This window comes from Megalopta genalis, unplaced genomic scaffold, assembly GCF_051020955.1.
Source record: "Megalopta genalis isolate 19385.01 unplaced genomic scaffold, iyMegGena1_principal scaffold0023, whole genome shotgun sequence".
NCBI classification, from domain to species: Eukaryota; Metazoa; Arthropoda; class Insecta; order Hymenoptera; family Halictidae; genus Megalopta; species Megalopta genalis.
This window is the reverse complement of record NW_027476093.1, coordinates 1,289,372-1,308,343: the sequence shown is the minus strand read 5'-3', so window position 1 is coordinate 1,308,343 and position 18,972 is coordinate 1,289,372. Positions and strand designations below refer to the sequence as shown.

Below are 18,972 nucleotides of genomic sequence, written 5' to 3'. Positions count from 1 at the left end.
GACACGACTCGGTACAATGATTAATACCTGGCCGTTCGCGTCGCATTACTCATCAATTTTGCACGTAGACTTCCGCCAGACGTTACTTACGACTAAGCCTGTGGTTTCGGAACCGACGACGATCAACGACACTACTCTGTCCACCTTTTCCTGTCCCGCCGCCGCCGCCTCAAACAGACACGAATACACACCGTGTCGCCGATAGGTCGTTCTTTACCCGCGATCAGACACCTTACCGATCGCAACTCCTCGCGCATCCTCGCCGCAAAGGACAGATAAATACTCGCCAACCCTTGCCTCGTAACGCGAGCGACGCACCGCAAGATGCAGACGGCCGACGCCGACGTATTTGATGCGTGAAATACTGCGAGCTGTAAAACACGTTAATGCCACGAAACGCAATCTCGCCGAACTGGCCGCGGTGCGTTCTGCTTCGTGTAATACGAGTCAATTTCTCTATGTGCAACGCTCGAACCATTTCCAGCGACGTCGTCGCATTTTACGATTCGCGTACTGGTTACAAATTCGCCGCAACAAATCCTTAAGACGTTGCCTTACTTGCGTACGTTGCCTGTTCTCCTCGGAGGAGAGTCTCCTTTCGAGACCTTTCGCGAAAAATCGTGCTACACATTTCGTTCCCGGGGAGTTCCTTGACCACCGAAGGATCTGAGAAGGTGCAAGAAGGTTACCGAAACCTTCTGGGACCTTTTAAACCGTTATGGATCATGTTAGACGATGTATAGTGTAAATTCTCTCTAATTGACGCTCAGATTGGGCACAGAAATGGAGAATTTTGGAAGAGGAGATACGATTATCCGAGGCTCGCGGTTCGTTTGTTATAGTTACAAATTGTCAACGACTATAAAAACGAGCCACAAGGAGGCTCGAATAATCGTATCCCCTCTTCTCAAATTGTCCATTTTTCTGCAGAATCTGAGCGTCGGTTAGGGTGACATTACTGTACTCGAAACGGATTCAAAAGGCTTCGACTAGTTTTAAATGTTCCAATCGATGTATCTACGATCGTTGCAAATTATTTCGACGCTGTCCCACGTTAAGCTGCTTCTTTTTTAATTCCCAGTACTAGGTTCCGATCGATGTTTCGTTAAAATCATGTACCAAAGTTTAACGTTAATCTCACCGTTCGGCATCTTATCCGAGTCGGATTCGTCGCAGACATTTCAAGTTATTCGTTAGTCCGTTAAGTATAAACGTCGTTTCTTTCTTTTTCAAGCGTCGGAATAAAATTCCGTTCTCCCGTTATTAATACACAAGCGTCCGAGCAGAGAATAAATACAAATTTTCTTTTTCTTCTAAGAAACGATTACAATCGAATCCAGTCGTTGCAACGGTAAAGAAAATTTGCCAGCAAAGTGTTACCGTAAATACAGTAAGTTCTCTCTAATCGACGCTCATTTTGGAAACAAAAATGAACAATTCGGGAGGAGGAGGTTACGATTATTCCAGTCTCGCGGCTCATTTTTAAAGTTGTCGACAATAAAAACGAGCTGCGAGGCTCGAACAATCGTATTTCCTCTTCCAAAATTGTCCATTTATACGTACGAGCCGAGCGTCGATTAGGGAGAATTTACTGTATTATAATACTGGTAGTTACGGCAAAGTCTCCCTAATTGACGCTCAGCTTGTACACGAAAACAAACAATTTGGGAAAAGGAGATGCGATTATTCGGCTCGTTTTTACAGTTACCGATTGTCAACGATTATAAAAGCAAGATGCAAAGCCGGAATAATCGTGTCTCCTCTTCCCAAATTATCCACTTTTGTGCACAATCTAAGCGTCAGTTAGGAAGACATTTCTGTAAATATCGGACTGTGGACGTTTATGCGAAATAAAATGCATCTCCATCGATTTTAACAAACGTAAGAATCCAATAGAAACTTCTTTCGTTAAGAATTTCAATGAATCGAAAGTCTCTCTAATTGACGCTCAGACTGTCTCCCTAACTGGCCCTCAAATTGTCCACAAAACTGGACAATTTGAGAAAAGGAGATACGATTATTATATATTTTACTATATACTTTCTTTATTATACTATTATACTACTATATACTATTATATTATACTATAATATATTATATACTATTATACTACTATATACTATTACATTATACTATTATATACTATATATTTATAATTATTGACAATTCGTGACTATAAAAACGAATCGCAAGGCTCGAATAATCGTGTCTCCTCTTCCCAAATTCTCCATATTTCGTGGACAATCTGAGCGTCAATTAGAGAGACATTACTGTATACACGACGCGTAATGAATTTCGTAAGGTAGTCTTTAATTGCTAATAGGTCCGCCGAGTACAGTAATGTCTCCCATACTGACGCTCAAATTACTGTAATGTCACCCTTACTGACGCGCAAATTACTTAATGTCTCCCTTACTGACGCTCAAATTACAGTAATGTCTCTCTTACTGGCGCACAAATTACAGTAATGTCTCCCTTACTGACGCTCAGATTGTCCACAAAAATCGACAATTTGGGAAGAGGCGATACGATTGTCTGAGCCTTGCAGCTCATTTTTATAATTCTTGACAATTGGTAACTCTACCTAAATTGTTCATTTTTGTAGAGCGTCAATTAGGGAGATATTACTGTAGCTGATGCAACGTTACCGAAAAACAATTTTACTATTATCATAAATATTTATATTTCGTGTTATCTGGCTATTGAAAAAATCCGCAATATTCACACATTATCGCTCGCGCGAATAATTTATTTGGCATCGATGCTTGCTAACACATGCGCTAATGCAACCCGAATTAATTAGGCGCCGTCGCGTACGCAAATGTCTCCCTAACTGACGCTAAGATTGTCCACAAAAATGGACAATTTGGGAAGAGAAGATACGGTTATTCGAGTCTTGCGGCACGGTTTTTACAGTCGCCGATTGTGAACGATTATAAAAACGAGCCGCGAGACTCGAACAATCGTATTCTCCTCTTCCCGGATTGTCCACTTTCGGAGACAATCTGAGCGTCAATTGGAGAGACATTACCGTGAAGTGAACTCGCGCGAGCGAAGCAGTATCTCGATAGCATCTCGATCGCTCGTTCGCATCGAGAAAAAACGAATCATCGGTCTCCGCGCGTCGCGATTACTTCGCATAACCGATTCTCGAGTAAACCGTTCCCTCTATCCGACGCGAGATGGTCGGCGTTTCGGATCGTCGCAACAATATTTTACAATCTAACGGACTTTACGAGCAATTCCCAGCGGGCCCGCAGCTCTTCAATCTTCCTCAACGCGCCTATGAATATAAATACGAAGGCGGCAGTGATTTATGCTTGCCAGGAGAATGAGCGAAAGGAGAGAGAGAGAGAGAGAGAGAGAGAGAGAGAGAGAGTGAGAGAGAAAAAAAGAACGCCGTAAGGACGATTCAATAGTTCGAGTCCCGTTTTATGTCGCGGTCAGTGTTTATGCCCCAGATTTTAGCACCTCCCCGAGGCCGTACGAGGCTCCTCCCTGTTGTTGAGAGCTCACCAATTTTTACGACTTTGCTCCTTCTTTCTTGTTCTTAACCACGGTTCACCTCGACACCGCCTTTCGGCTCGCACGTAAACAAAGTCTTTAGTTTAGTGGTTCGACGACGCGAATTGGACGCGCGCGACCGTGGCCCGCGACGAATCGGGCCCCGAAAAGGGCCCCGGAAAGATTTCTTCTTGGCCCGGAAAGACGACGAAAAAAGGAAAAGAAAAAGAAAAATGCGAGAAACAGTTTGCAAACTATTGCAAACGCACAAGCGCGCGTAAAACTAGCTATTACAACGCGGCCGCTTTTACAACGCTTAACCCTTTGCTCTCGAGTGGTGACTCTAAGGCACCGCTAAAATTTGTTATAGCACGTTTCAAGATAATTTTTATATTAACAAAGTTTAGTATTTAAAAGATTGCTGAGAGTGCGATTATTGCGCAGAGTTGCCAAGAGTCAATTTCATGCGCATAAAATGCATTTTGACATATAAAATAGAAATATTATAAGTTAGAAAAATAATTTTACATTTACAGTTAAAATAGCTTCGAGTGCAAAGGGTTAATATGTTAACCGTGCGCAGAGCTGGATCGGTTATCATAGTTGATGACAATTCGTGACTATAAAAATGAACAGCAAGGATCGAGTGCAAGGTCGCACTCGAGTGGCGACTCCGAGGCGCCGCTAAAAATTGCTATACTATTTTTCAAAATAACTGTAACAGTATCGGACACATTTACATCCAAAAGACTGTTAAAATTACAAGTTTTGTACTTGCCGATAAGCTTCCATACGCATAAATCGCGATAAATCATATAAAATATGTTTAAAATATAATTAAAATAGCTTCGAGTACAAAGGGTTAATATCCCCTCTTCCTAAATTGTCCGTTTTTGTGGACAATCCGAGCGTCAATTGGAGAGACATTACTGCATTTAGTTCTTCTTTCGGCGTCGCTTTCGAACATCGGTTCTTGAAACGTGGTTAACCCCGTTAACTAACCTAAATTATAGTTCAGAAAGAATTTTGATTACAAATGAATTATAGTTCTAACCCTTTGCGGGTTAAATATCTGATATCGCGGGTTCGATATTTTAAGCACCAAGAATATTTTCCTCGGCGAATTAGATCGCGTACAAAAAATTTAAATAATAGAGAACATTGACGATATATCCTCATCTTTGGTCAGTTGATCGGTTGGTTTTGGCGTGCACAACCAAATTGTACGTTTGCATCTTCTGGAACAAGATGTCATAGTTCTGGTGGCGTCGATATGTTGACATTCGTCCTCGAACCCGCACGAACGCGAATTAAATACGAAACTGTGTTTAATTTTCCAAAGAGTTTGGAAAAGCTTCGCGAGAGCTTCTGTCGCAAGGGAATCGAGCGACGTCAATTTTCTTTCGACAATCGAGTGAAATCGAGTTTTAAAGTTGACTCAGAGTTCCGTGACGGCGCCATATACAGTAAACTCTCCCGAATTTTCCTTCAGTTTTTAAGCGAAAAAAGGACAATTTTCGAAGAGAAGATGCGATCGTTCGAGCCTCGCGTCTCGTTTTTATAGTTGCCGATTGTCAACAATTACAAAAACGCGGAGCAAGCCTCGAATAATCGTACTTTCTCTCCCTCCCCTCCTCTTCTCTCTATGAAGACATTTCTTAAATTTTCGTCACAGGCTCAGATAGAAAAACTTAAAAATCGAGGCTTTTTAATTCCTTCTTCCCATTCCAAGTAATAGTAAAATTAAAGAAAAAAAGTATCTCTATCATCGTCTAGTAGGCTAGTCCCTCTATCATCTAAAAAAAGTTCAATATTATAGTATATACAGGATGTCCCAAAAATGTCTCGTAATCCGGAAATGGCGGGTTCCTCGGATCATTTGAAGCAACTTCTTCCTTTACGAAAATTTTCTCCGAGGCACCGTTAACGAATTATTAACGAAAAACAGTGAGCAATAAGAAGTTCCGTGACGGCGAAAAGGGCCCCGGAAAGATTTCTTCTTGGCCCGGAAAGACGACGAAAAAAGAAAAAGAGAAAGAAAAAGAAAAACGCGAGAAACAGTTCGCAAACCGTTGTTGCCCGCTCGAAACATTTTCAACTCTGTTTTTCGAGCGATCGGCCGAAAACTAGAAAAAAAGGGGGGAAATGCGAAAAATGCGAAAAAGCCGAGAAAGGAATGAAAAAACTGTACACGCGAAACAATCGCGGCTCGACAAAAGCGGCGCGCGTCGAAACTTTTTCGACGGCGAGGCGGCGCTCATTGTGCGCGCAGCGCGGCGAAAAATTGAGCGGCCGCGGCTTACTAAAAAACGCCGGGCCATTGTTTTCCGTGTACAAAGGCGTCGTCGATGGCGATGGTATTCCTAAATTTGAGTTGCGGAGCCGAAATCCGGCGTCGAGTCGTTATTAAGTCTTGATCCGGCGCGTCGGTGCGCGCGATCCCCCATTGTTCCAGACAAATCTGACGTTACGAGTGCGATCATCGATCGGACTCCCTCTTTTCTTTGATCGACAGGTAATGACAGTTTAAATCGTTTGATCGGCGACCGCGGTGCCGATGTCGCGGCCCGTTTAGATTTTCCGTGCGGAACCGCGTCAATAATTTTCCCGCCCGTTCCGTAATCCTTTCCGCATGCAGCGCGTGTAAGCTCCGCGCGTATGTACCGCCCCGCGGCCTCCGTCCGCAATACGCGTAATGCATTTGATCCGCGCTAAAACGCATTTGGATGCATCCCGCTCCGACGTTTCATGCGCTTACGGAACCTCGCCGCCTCGAAAACTCCGCAAACCGCGCCGCGTCCTGGGGGAAGGAAGATCCTCGTCGAAGAATGCACGATCGAGTGGCGTAAACGCGCGCGCGCTGCTACGTCCCTCGATCGCCCTGCGACTCCGCGTCGCACACTTCGATCGCAATTGTTGCTCTTACGCCAATGCGACGCGCGACAACGTCGTGCGGTGTTGCATCCGACGGATGGAACGTTGATATTTCGCGTGGCGAAATCGCGCAGGCGAAACGCAAAATCTGTTCGATTCAACGGCAAGTGACGCTGCGCGATACAGTAATGTCTCCCTAATTGACGCTGAGATTGTACAGAAAAATGGAGAATTTGGGAACAGGAGATACGATTGTTCGAGCCTTGCGGTTCATTTTTATAGTCGGGAATTGTCAAGAACTATAAAAACGAGCCGCGAGGCTCGAACAATCGTACCTCCTCTTCCCAAATTGTCCAGTTTTGTGCGCAATCCGAGTGTGGATTAGGGAGACGTGTCTCTGTTCAATTTAACAGCGAGCCGTGGTGCTCCGAAATACAGAAAACGTGGCCGAGACGACAAAGACGACGCGGATTTAATTGAAAATTTGTGCTCGAAGATTTTCATGCTCGCCGATTCGCGGATCTGACCTTAGAATTTTCGTAAACGTAATTGCTCGAACGGGAGTATAACGTTTATATTGTTCTTCGTTCGTTCGCCGCGCGAAACTCTTCGAGACTCGTGTAAAACCCTTTCGGGTATCGTTCGTAGAAAGCGACGGTAATATGCGAATATCAAATTATATAAGCAAATTTTTGCAATCACTGCGAGATAAAAATATCAACTGAAAGTCCTGATAAAAATTTTGACCGAATATCGAAGTACGATACAACTTTTTCTCCGCGTCTTTACAATTTATGCGTAGCACGAAAACGAGGACAGCCCGAAAAATTCCATGTCAGAGTTCATCGATTACAAAGATCAGAATTTCTTCGAGACAGGCATCGATGCGTTCGAATCTCGTTGGGAAAAGCGCGTCGAAGCGAACGGAGCGTATTTCGATCAAACAAACAGCTTCTTCCCTTATTCGCATCTTTTCGAAGAAAGATACGCAGTTTCATACTGGGTGTCCCAAAATTATGGTATTTCCGAGAAACGAAGGGTTCCTGAGATCATTCAAAGCAACTTTTTCCTTTACGAAAATATTCTACGAGGCTTCGTTCACCAGTTATCAACGAAAAGACAGTGACCAATGAGAGAGGCGAGCTCGGCTGGCGCTAGGCGGCCGAGCCAACGAGCGGTCGACGCCCAGATCCGCTGATTAGCTCGGCTGCCTCGCGCCAACCGAGCTCGTCTTTGATTGGTCAGTGTTTTTCGTTGATAATTCGCGAACGAAGCCTCGTAGAATATTTTCGCTGAGGAGAAAGTTGCTACAAATGACCCCAGGAACCCCTCATTTCTCGGAAATACCATAATTTTGGGACGCCCTGTATATTCGCTTAAAAATCCGACGTTTCATATACACCAACCTAAATACTTATTTTCTTGCACAGCATCGATTTCACAGAATTTAATCAAACGTTCACCGAGCGACAGTTAGAGAAACATTACCGTACATAACATGAAATCAAGACTCGACTCTTTTCCATACAAGAAATGAGCTTTAATCGTTCAAATATTGTCCATTCTGTTCGACGACCTTTCGCCGTCTTTCTGGTGCGTGTCGCTCGGCCGTTAACTCGGCCAGGTTTATGGATCATTTCTCATTGAAGGCGCATTAGGGGGACGGAAATATGCGGGCTCCTTAAGAAATTACCAGCATTATTAGTCAGCGTTCCATTAGAATGCAAGGCACGAATAGGATAATAACTGCAGCTAATATGGAACCACGCGTAATATAAAACATCGTTAAAATCTCGGTTTAAGAGATTTAGCTCTGCGCGCAGCAGTTTTCAGAAAGTATTAAATTCTCGTACCAATAATAATTAGGCGTTAATATTCGAGCGTACTGTGGCAAGAATTTCCGAAACGTTTCGGAATTCAAACGAGTTTCTGAATTGAAAAATAATAAAATAGTCGCGGGTGAGCGATGCATCGCTGCGTTGTGAAAAGTAACTGTTAAAGAGTAGTTTATTATATAATAATATTATTTATTATGGTAAAATAAAGATATAGTAATTATAGTAAAAATGTATAAAATATATAGTAAAGTAGTTTTCTATAGTATATACAGTAAAGTGTAGTTAAAATATATAAAATAAATATGTAATAAAATAAAAATATTGTAATTATAGTAAAAATATATAAAATAAATATATAGTAAAATAAAAATATATAAATTATATAGAAAAGTAGTTTTCTATAGTATATATAATAAAGTATAGTTAAAATACGTAAAATAAATATATAGTAAAATAAAAATATAGTAATCATAGTAAAAATATATAAAATATATAGTAAAGTAGCTTTCTACAGTATATACAGTAAAGTATAGTCAAAATATATGACATAAATATATAGTAAAATAAAAATATAGTAATTATAGTAAAAATATATAAAATATATAGTGAAGTAGTTCTCTGTAGTATATATAGTAAAGTATAGTTAAAATATATAAAATAAATATATAGTAAAATAGAAATATAGTAATTATAGTAAAAATATATAAAATATATAGTAAAGTAGTTTTCTGTAGTCTATATAGTAAAGTATAGTTAAAATACGTAAAATAAATATATAGTAAAATAAAAATATAGTAATCATAGTAAAAATATATAAAATATATAGTAAAGTAGCTTTCTACAGTATATACAGTAAAGTATAGTCAAAATATATAAAACAAATATATAGTATAATATAAATACGGCATAATAGATATAAAATAAATATAGTAAAACTCGTTCGTCATTAACCCTAGATTTACGGAACCCGACAAAATGGCGGGTCACCGATGCAAAAATGAACATTTCGCATGTTTTATCATCATAAAAGCAAGAAAACGGTCCAGTCTCGCAAATAAATATGCGAAGTTTATGTCGTCGATCGCTTAAAAGAAAACGCGCGCGTCGGAATTGCTTCGACAAATTTCATTCCGAAAATTTTTCACCGAAAGACGAGCAACGTCCCGGTCGACGTTCCGAAGTCGCCGACGACAAAATCGAAGCCACAATGGAATCGAATCGTCGTATAACTATACAAGAGATCGCAAAAAGGTTAAACGCATCGCACGCGACAATTAAAAATCGCCTAAGTTGTCTTTGGACTCGTTAAGAAGCTTGACGTTCGGATTCCACGCAAATCGAAAGAAATTCGCTGGACGCAATGAATCGGTATTCGCGACGCGCGTTTCGAACGCAACGCGATCGACCCTTTTTCGAAACGAATTATCACCGGCGATGAAAAAACGGATCGTTTGCAATAACATTAATCGAAAAAGGCGACGGTCCAAGCGCGACGAACCAACGCGAACCATACCGAAAGCGGAATCGCATCGGAAAAAGATCATGCTGTCGATTTGTCGGGACTATAAAGGTGTCGCGTATTTCGAGCTGCTTTCAAGCAACCGAACGATCAACTCGGACGTTCCCTGGCAACAACTTACGAAATTGTAGGAAGCGATCGGAGCGAAAATACCGGAATCGGCGAATCGCGAAGGGATCGCGTTTCAGCGCGACGATGCGCGGCCTCGCGCATCTTTAGCAACGCGTACGAAATTATTGGAGCTTGATCGGGACACGCTGTCGCATTCTGCGTATAGCCCCGACCTTGCAGCATCGGATTATCATTTATTCCGGTCAGTGGAGCCTGGCGAAAGAGGTTAAATTCGGCTCCGACGAGAGTCGCGTCGCACGTTGACCGATCGTTGGAACGTAAAAAATGAGAAAAATGCGGAAGGTCGCCGGGATTATGAGATACATCGGCCTAAATGAGAGAGAATGGAGGAGTGAAACTGGGGAAAATGTGACCCTCGTAATTTCCATTTGCTTGGCGTATCGCCCCGGGAAGATCGATCGCCGTGGCTGAAATTCCGAGCACGGCAGACAGAAGACGAGCCGCGCGCGGCTTCGAACGACGGCGATGGAATGATGATGTCTCTCGCGGAAGATCCGTGAGATCTTCTACGATGTCACTGTTCCCGTGTATCGATACACCGGATCAATTCTTCAGAAGAACAGAGAGAGAGAGAGAGAGAGAGAGAGAGAGAGAGAGAGAGAGCCGCGTAATACAAATTGCAACGCGAACGCGGCGCGCACGTCGCGTCGGCAGAGTGAAAGGAGAGAAGAAACGGGTGGCATCGAGTTTGATAAATGACGCGGACTCGATTTCTGCTTGCGGGGGCGTTCGTACGCGCCCGACGTAATCAACCGTTGTATTATATAACGGGGTGACTTCCAAGTTTAGAAGGGTCAGCGCGCCGGCTTCGCGACTTCGCGATACGGTAATGTCTCTCTAATTGACGCACGGATTGTCCACGAAAATAGACAGTTAGGAAAGAGGAGATACGAATCATTCGAGTCTCGTAGTTCGTTTCTGTAATTGTTCACAATTAAATTAACAATTAAATTGACAATAAAAACAATAATATAGATGAAACAAAAGACAATAATAATCGTATCTCCGCTTCCCAAATTGTCCATTTCTGTGGACAATCAATGAGCGTCAATTAGAGAGACATTCGAATTCTCTTGTGCGACGAATTCTAGTTCGTTGGAATAAAAATTCTATCTGTTTGCCGTCGATATTCAAGCGTGCTGGCAAAATTAATTAGCAAAATAATTTCTTCCAAGAAATGATTCGAATCGAAAGAGCTGGTAGCATTGTACAAGTAATGTCTCTCTAATTGACGCTCGGATTGTCCACGAAAATAGACAGTTAGGGAAGAGTAAATATGATTATTCGAGTCTCGTAGCTCGCTTTTTAATAGTCGTTGACAATTCGTAACTATAAAAACGAGCCTCAATGCTCGGAATAATCGTATCTCCGCTTCCCAAATTGTCCATTTTCGTGCACAATCTTAGCGTCAATTAAGGAGACATTACTGTATTTGACAGAGCATAACTTTCGAACTCCCTCAGTCTCTATGTTCTAATAAAACCGAATATTTTCTATGAAGCTTCCTTTAAATAACTGCGAAAAGATCGCGTCCCTATAGAAACCAGTTTGAAAGTTATAATTGTCCAAAGATTGTCCATTTTCGTGTACAATCTCAGCGTCAATTAGAGAGACATTACTGTACTATCATCACCGACCGAACATCTACGAGGAAAAAACTGTCTATATTCTGAAAAAAATTGTCTGTTATCTACGAAACCGCGCGTATGTTTCGAAATACAGAGGAGAAAGCGAACAGACCGCGATGCCGAAGCGCGCACTTTCGATTCCATATCGCGTTGAAGAAAGGCAACGTGATTTGCCATGATTTAACGCGGCTCGCAGGCACGCGCACGTGTGCCACTTACGCTTAGGCGAGAATTTCCATACTTCTAGGAAACGGCGTGCATCTACAGAGCGCAGCGTTGCGGCCTGTTGCACTATGGAAGCATGTGCAAGCATGTGCAAGCGTGTGCAAGCGAGTCGCGAGCAAGCGCGAGCACTTATTGAAAAGACGACTAACAACGTCGAGACTTAATTGTCACGTTGCGCGGGACCCGGCGCACGATTACCTGTGCACTTTTTTTCTAACTACCCGTTAATGACGCAACAAGTCGCAACACAGACGGCGGGGCGCACAAGAGCGCGTAAAACCAGCTATTACAACGCGGCCGCTTTTACAACGCTTAAAACCTTTGCTCTCGAGTGGTGACTCTAAGGCACAGCTAAAATTTGTTATATCACGTTTCAAGATAATTTTTATATTAACGAAGTTTCGATTTAAAGGATTGCCGAGAGTGCGATTATTGCGCAGAGTTGCCAAGAGTCAATTTCATGCGCATAAAATGCATTTTGTCATATAAAATAGAAATATTATAAGTTAGAAAAATGATTTTACATTTACAGTTAAAATAGCTTCGAGTGCAAAGGGTTAATATGTCAACCGTACGCAGAGCTGGATCGGTTATCATAGTTGTTGACAATTCGTAACTATAACAATGAACCACAAGGATCGAATGATCTTATTATATCTCTATACATTAACCCTTTGCACTCGAGTAGCGACTCCGAGGCGCCACTAAAAATTGCTATACTATTTTCAAAATAACTGTAACAGTATCAGACTCGTTTATATCTAAAGGGCTGTTAAAATTACAAGTTTTGTACTTGCCGATAAGCTTCCATACGCATAAATCGCGATAAATCATATAAAATATGTTTAAAATATAATTAAAATAGCTTCGAGTACAAAGGGTTAATATCCCCTCTTCCTAAATTGTCCGTTTTTGTGGACAATCCGAGCGTCAATTGGAGAGACATTACCGCATTTAGTTCCTCTTACGACGTCGCTTTCGAACATCGGTTCTTGAAACGTAGTTAACCCCGTTAACTAACCTAAATTATAGTTCAGAAAAAATTTTGATTACAAATAAATTATAGTTCCACTCCTTTGATATTTTAAGCACCAAGAATATTTTCCTCGGCGAATTAGATCGCGTGCGAAAAATTTAAATAATAGAGAACATTGACGATATATCCCCATCTTTGATCAGTTGGTCTGTTGGTTTTGGCGTGCACAACCAAATTGTACGTTTGCATCTTCTGGAACAAGATGTCATAGTTCTGGTGGCGTCGATATGTTGACATTCGTCCTCGAACCCGCACGAACACGAATTAAATACGAAACTGTGTTTAATTTTCCAAAGAGCTTGGAAAAGCTTCGCGAGAGCTTCTGTCGCAAGGGAATCGAGCGGCGTCAATTTTCTTTCGACAATCGAGTGAAATCGAGTTTTAAAGTTGACTCAGAGTTCCATGACGGCGCCATATACAGTAAACTCTCCCGAATTTTCCTTCAGTTTTTAAGCAACAAAAGGATAATTTTCGAAGAGAAGATGCGATCGTTCGAGCCTCGCGGCTCGTTTTTATAGTCGCCGATTGTCAACAATTACAAAAACGAGGAGCAAGCCTCGAATAATCGTACCAACCTCTCCCCCCCTCCTCTTCTCTTTATTAAGACACTTTTTAAATTTTCGTTACAGGCTCAGATGGAAAAACTTAAAAATCGAGGATTTTTAGTTCCTTCTTCTCATTCCAAGTAATAGTAAAATTAAAGAAAAAAAGTATCTTAATCATCGTCTAGTAGGCTAGTCCCTCTATCATCTAAAAAAAAGTTCAAATCATTTGGTTCAGTATTATAGTATATACAGAGTGTCCCAAAAATGTCTCGCAATCCGGAAATGGCGGGTTCCTCGGATCATTTGAAGCAACTTCTTCCGTTACAAAAATTTTCTCCGAGGCACCGTTAACTAGTTTTTAACGAAAAACAGTGACCAATAAGAATCGAGTACGGCTGACGCGAGGCGGCCCAGCCAACCAGCGCGCAAAGCTCAGTTCCGCTCATTGGCTTGGTCGCCTCGCACAAGCCGAGCTCGCCTCTCATTGGTCACTGTTTTTCGTTAATAACTCGTTAACGGTGCCTCGGAGAAAATTTTTGTAAAGGAAAAGGTTGCTTCAAATGACCCGAGGAACCCGCCACTTTCGGATTGGGAGACATTTTTGGTACACCCTGTATATATTCGCGCATATTAGATGATAACCAACTCCGCGGCCGGCCGATAAAAGGCCAATTATTCGTATCAATTATTCGTGATTGAATAAAATTATTTACTATAATAAACAGCTCGCGATTGATAAAGGCGAACGCGTCTCGTCCTTATCGATCTCGTTATCGGGATAAGATGTAAATCGCTCCGGTTCCAGCGTAATCGGAATCTCTCCGGGAAACAATGGCGGCCGTCGGCATTAAGGGACACCGTTCTCCCGGTGTCCGAGATTAGAACGGAGAAAAGTTAATCTTAATAAACGAGGGCAATCAGGAGGACCTCGGCGGAGGTAGTTGTCGCCACAAATGCCCGGCCCATGCAAATGCAGCCCCCAAAGCCAACTCTCCGTCCGCCGGAGGCTAACCCTAAGAATTTACATACTACCGGTGGCCTCTCTCTCCCTCTCTCTAGCTTGTTCCTGGCCGTCCTCCCACGTCCCTCTCTCCCGTCCTCTTGCTCAATCCGGAGCCTTTTGTCCGGCGCGGAATGTCCATCAACTTTTTGTCCGTCGGGCACGAGTAAATAGAAGAGTCAAATGACCAGGCGAGGGCTTTAAGGGCGGCGAAATGGGGCTACAGGCCCTTTTATTTGCTGATTCCGTGCGGATTGTTTCGTGATTTAGCATAAATGTTTGATTAGATTCTCGAGCGGATAGAGGCTGCCGGCCGGACGGACCGACGGACGGACGGTGCCGGCGGGGATCGAGGGGACAGAGGGCTGTTTGCACGAAGAATCTTCAATGACCGGCTCCAATCGAGTGTGCGTAATTATTTAACCGGCCTACGGTCCTGCCGTCGCAATCGATGCGCCGTGGAATCTCGAATTTCACGCGGAACTCCAATCTTTTTTCTTTTTTTCATTTTATCGAAACTGTGAGATATTTGTTGTCCGAGGTCGAGTCGAATGTCTGAATTATCGTGCTGAAAAATCGGTCATTCTGTCTCAAACTATTGATCATTAATCATCGAATCATAAATTATTAATCAGGATCATTCGCGTTGAATTTTTTCTCATCGGCAAAAATAGCTTCTTTTTTTTCATGCAATGGATATGTTCGCAAGCGAATTTTAATCGCGCTGCTCCGCGATTCTCAGTTAAAGAATTGGCGTTGCTTTAATCTTTTGCTAATATAATTGCTTTTTGCAAAAATCGACGTAGAGTTCTTGACAATAGATTTACGGGACCCGTCGAAATGACTGATTTTTTAAATCACCGATTTTTTAATTGACGATTATTTATATCGTAAAGACACATTTGTGAGTTATTCGTTCTGTTTATACGTTACTTGCACAATTTACAACTTGTTAAAAATCAGAATGAATGTCTTATTGTTACTTTTACAAGCTAATCTTACCAAACTAATCTCTCTAACGCCCTCCCCCCCTCCTCCCAAAATTTGAAGCTCTTGGCCCAATTACAAAAAAGTTATTCCGTTTTAAAAGATGTACGAATACTTTCTATACACCTACTGTACATACAATATTATATTCACAGTTATATGTTTATTATAATTAATAATTATAATTTAACTTTTTTTGATGTCATTTTAGTTTAAATTTTGCTTCGCGAATAGTTCATATTTACAAGGAAGTTTTATTTATTATATATTAATATATTTATTATTTATTAATGTCAAAGTTATGGGAGTTTAAAGATTGACAATAATACAATAATCAACAGTAGTTAATTCTCGTCAAATCGATAAATATTAATCAATTTTACTTCGCACCGGGAAAAACAAAATTAGACAACAATGTATCGTCCGAATTTTTATCTGTCATAACAACAGATGTTACGTAATTAGTAGTAATTAACACTAGATTCACGGAACCCATCAAAACGGCGGGTCACTGATTTTTTAATTGACGATTGTTCGTATCGCAAAGCTTCGTTTATGAATTATTTATGAGTTATTTATTCACTTATTAATATATTATATTACTGTATTATGTTACTATATTATGTTACTTATAGCAAATGTTACAATAACGCTTGCTAAAAATCAAAATAAATGCCTTGTTGTCACTTTTATAATAATATGCTTTTATAATATATATCAGCTGTCTTTTATGCTCCATAAATCCAGCGTTAAAAATTATTCCAATGATCGAAAATATTCGAAATCTTTCGAAGACTCATCATTTGTTTATAAATCTTCCAATAATAAGGCGAACGAAATATGATAATAATCCAATAATAAACCACGAAATATAATAATAATTTCAATAATAATGCCAACGAAATATAATAATAATCCAATAATAATCCACGAAATATAATAATGCTTCCAATAATAATGCCAACGAAATATAATAATAATCTAATAATAATCCACGAAATATAATAATAATTCAATAATAATCCACGAAACAATGCGAATATTCAGAGACACGTGTTTCGCATATTTCGTAATCGAAAATTTCGCACAAAGTTTATAGATCGTAATAACGATCGATAGATCGCGTTCTAAATTTCCCGAATCGTAAAATCAATCGTGTCAACGTTCTCGCGCGCGCGACGACGCGACATTCATTCCGCGTGTGTCTCGTTAATTGCAAGAGATCTTTGAACCGCAAGTTATCTAACGGTTGCCGAGTCTTACAAGTCTCGTTGAACTTGAAACAACCCCGACGAACAGAGATTAATTCAGTTTATCCAATAGCTTCGGGACGTTAATTGGCCGAGCAAATAAATAGCAATTTCCGACACGCCGCGCCGGAAAGGCGGTGTCGCGTTAGCGACACTAATTTTTAGCGGATACAAAAATTCATTTTTCAAATATATATCATTCATACATATATATATAGTACAATATATAATTATGTAATATATAATATAGTATAAAAAATACAATATATAATAATCGTATTATAATTGTACCAGTACTAATTATATACATATATATAGTACAATATATAGCAATATAATATATATAATAAAATGTATAATAATGTAACATATAATATAATATACATAGTACAATATATAATAATTGTACTATAATTGTACAAGTACTAATTATATATATATACTACAATATATAGCAATATATAATAATGTTATATATAATATATAATACAATATATAATAATTGTACTATAATTGTACCAGTACTAATTATATATACATATAGTACAATATATAGCAATATAATATATATAGTATAATATATAATAATGTAATATATAATATGATATATAATACAACATATAGTAATATAAAATATAATATATACTATATATATGGTGAAATATATAATAATTGTACTATAATTGTACTATATATATATATAGTACAATATATAATAATATAATATGTAATATAATATATATATATATAGTACAATTATAGTACTATATGTAATATATATATATAAAATGAATTTTAGTATCCCAGTAAAAATTAGTGTCACTAATGCGACATTTTATATACTTTCGAACGAACAGAACGTAACCAGAATTTTTCGAACGCTAAGACAAGGCTAAATCAACAGATATACAATTACGAAAAATCGTTAATTACCTAATTGCATAAATTCGGTGGCCGATCGTGTGCGAATATTCGTGCGATATAATATCAATATGAGTTAAAAAACGCGAGTTAAAAATAAATTTCCAGTAAATTCGTTGCACTTCGTTCCGAGACCCACTTTGCTTAACAATATTAACGTGTAACTGTTATTAAATAAAATAAATTCCGACGGACGGCCGGTCGGTTCGAAACGCGGCGGCGCGCGGCGTTTCGACACACACCGCCGAAACAAGAAGTAAAACGCGACTGACACAGGACCGATACAAATCCGGCTGTCTCGCGTGTCGCGCGTCGCGGCTTGTTGGGGCCTCGGCGTATGACACAAAAAGCATTTTTTCGCGGCGTTTTCATTGTCCGTTCGCACTGTAAACAGTGTTTAGCGGTCGCGCGCGGCCTTCGTCACTATTTGAAGAATCTCGCGTGGCCTTCGCGCCCATCGGCGCGCGATGAATTACAACATTGCTAATTTATATCATCGTTAACCGGCCGTACTATCGGCGGTGGCGGCGGCGATGAATTTATTACTAGCCGGCGTCCGCGTTAAATGTTATTACTTCATCGCGCCACCGCTTCAACGGGCGCCGTAGACGGAGCGAGACCTTTTTCGAATGAAAACATTGTCGCGCCGTTGTTCGTCTTCGTGATCACCGTCTGACGAGGACGGCGACGAGATTGTGACGGGCGATTTAATTCGAGGCGAGTCTTTAAGCAATTTTAAACAATTTATATAGAATACGTCGCGTTGTGATTCCTGGAAACGTGTTTTAATTAATTTGAAAATGTAAGTGAATTTTCTCGTGGAACATTTTATAGTAGAATATATAGCAATATAATATATATAGTAGAATGTATATATAATAATGTAATATATAAAATAATATATAATACAATATATAATAATATAATATATAATATAATATAACATATATATGGTGCAATATATAATAATTGTACTATAATTGTACTATATGTATATAATACAATATTGTATAATATAATATATATAGCAATATAATATATAATATAATATATATAGTACAATATATAATAATATAATATGTAATGGTCGCTTTATCCGTTATTTATGATAGTTCGACGATGATTATTTTCATACTAACGATCTTCGTACTAACGATTTTCATACTAACTCACTTTCATGCTAACACTTGTCGCGACAGCGAGCGCAAGCATGACTTTTTTTAACCCTTTGCACTCTCGAATGGCGACTCCAGGGCGCCGTTAAAAATTGTTGCAGCGTTTTTGAAAGTAATTTGTAACAATATCAGATTCGTTTATACTTAAGAAACTGTTTAAATTTCAATTATAGTACTTGCGAACGGGCATAATTTTGTACATGTTTCGGATTTCGAATTAAAATAGCTCGGACCGCAAAGGCTTAATACGGAGCTTATACAAATTACGTTTGGAGAATGTTTGATTAGATTCTGTGAAATCGATGCTGCGTAAGAAAATAAGTATTTAGGTTGGTGCG

The 18,972-nt window shown here is 39.9% G+C and overlaps 1 protein-coding gene across 3 annotated transcripts in view; it reads right to left on the bottom strand.

Moving 5' to 3' along the window:
• Positions 1–17,729, bottom strand: part of LOC117217785 (uncharacterized) — a 34,267-nt gene extending 16,538 nt beyond the window's left edge. For all 3 annotated transcript variants that reach the window (XM_076527488.1, XM_076527492.1, XM_076527493.1), the window contains exon 1: positions 17,472–17,729. The gene's annotated coding sequence lies outside the window, so the exon portion shown is untranslated. The remainder of the gene's footprint in view (positions 1–17,471) is intronic.
• Between the last annotated feature and the right edge of the window lie 1,243 nt (positions 17,730–18,972).